Raw genomic sequence first — 1,682 nt, forward strand, 5'->3', positions numbered from 1 at the left:
GCAACCCAGTCTCCAAACTTTGCTCTCTGTAACAGTCCTTCTGTACTGCATTCTCCAATCTTTGCTCTCTGTAAGGGTACTTCTGCACCAGAGTCTCCAACCTCTGCTTTCCGTGTCAGTCCTTCAGGAATCCAGTCTCGAATCTCTGCTCTGTGTAACTGTCCTTCTGCACCTTAGTCTCCAACCTCTGCTCTCTGCTACAGTCTTTCTGGACCCCAATCTCCAACCTCTACTCTCTGCAACAGTTCTTGTACATCCAAGTCTAAAACCTCTGCTCTCTGCATCAGTCCTTCTGCACCCCTGTCTCCAACCTATGCTCTCTGTGACAATCCTTCTGCACCTCAGTCTCCAACCTCTGCTCTCTGCAACGGTCATTCTGCACCTCAGTCTACAACCTCTACTCTCTGTAACAGTTCGTCTGCACCTCAGTCTCCCTACTCTGCTCTCTGTAAGATCCTTCTGCAACCCAGTCTCCAACCTCTGCTCTCTGTATCAATCCATCTGCACCCCAGTCTCCAACGTCTCCTATCTGTAACTGTCTTTCTGCACCCCAGTCTTTAACCTCTGCTATCTGCAACACTCCTTCTGCACCTCAGTCTCCAAACTCTTCTTTCTGCAACAGTCCTTCGGCACTCAATTATCCAACCTTTTTTCTCAACAACATTCCTTCTGCACCCCATTCTCCAACCTGTCCTCTCTGTAAAAGTTTTTCTGCACCCCAGTCTCCGAACTCTGCTCTCTGTACAGATTCTTCTGCACCCCAGTCTTGAACCTCTGCTCTCTGCAATGATCATTCTGCACCTCAGTTTCCAACCTCTGCTCTCTGCAACGATCCTTCTGCACCCCAGTCTCAAACCTCTGCTCGTTGCAACAGTCCTTGTGAACCCCCGTTTCCAAAATCTGCTTCCTGCAACAGTTCTTCTGTACCTCAGTCTGAGAACTCTGCTCTCTGCAACAGTCCTTTACACCCCAGTCTCCATACTCTGCTCGCCCCAACGATCCTTCTGCACCCCAGTCTCCAATGTCTGCTCTCTTAAACAGTCCTTCTACACCCCAGTCTTTAAACTCTGCTATCTGCAGCAGTCCTTCTACACCCTAGTCTCAATACTCTGCTCGCCCCAATGATCCTTCTGCACCCCAGTCTCCAAACACTGTTCTCTACATCAGTTCTTTTGCACCCCAGTCTTCAACCTCGGCTCTCTGTAACAGTACTTCTGTACCGCCGTCTCCAACCTCTGTTCTCTGCAAGGGTCCTTATGCACCCAGGTATCCAACCTCTGCTTTCTGTATCAGTCGTTTTGCGCCACCTTCTCCAAACTCTTCCCTCAAGAACAGTCCTTCTGCAACTCAGTCTGCAAACTCTGCTCTCTGAAACAGTCTGTCTGCACCATAGTATCCATCCTCTACTCTCTGCAACAGGCCTTCTGCACCTCAGTCTCGAACCTCCGCTCTCTGTAACAGTCCTTCTGCACCTCAGTCTCCAAACTCTTTTCTCTGTAAGATCCTTCTGAAACACAGTCTCCAATGTCTCCTCTCTGTAACAGTCCTTCTGCTACCCATTTTTTAACCTCTGCTCTCTGCAACAGTCCTTCTGCACCTCAGCCTCCGACCTCTGCTTTCTGCAACAGTTCTTCTGCAAACAAATCTCCAACCTCTGCTCTCTGCAACATTCCTACTTCACC

Source organism: Ictidomys tridecemlineatus, unplaced genomic scaffold (genome assembly GCF_052094955.1).
Source record: "Ictidomys tridecemlineatus isolate mIctTri1 unplaced genomic scaffold, mIctTri1.hap1 Scaffold_278, whole genome shotgun sequence".
Classification (NCBI taxonomy): Eukaryota; Metazoa; Chordata; class Mammalia; order Rodentia; family Sciuridae; genus Ictidomys; species Ictidomys tridecemlineatus.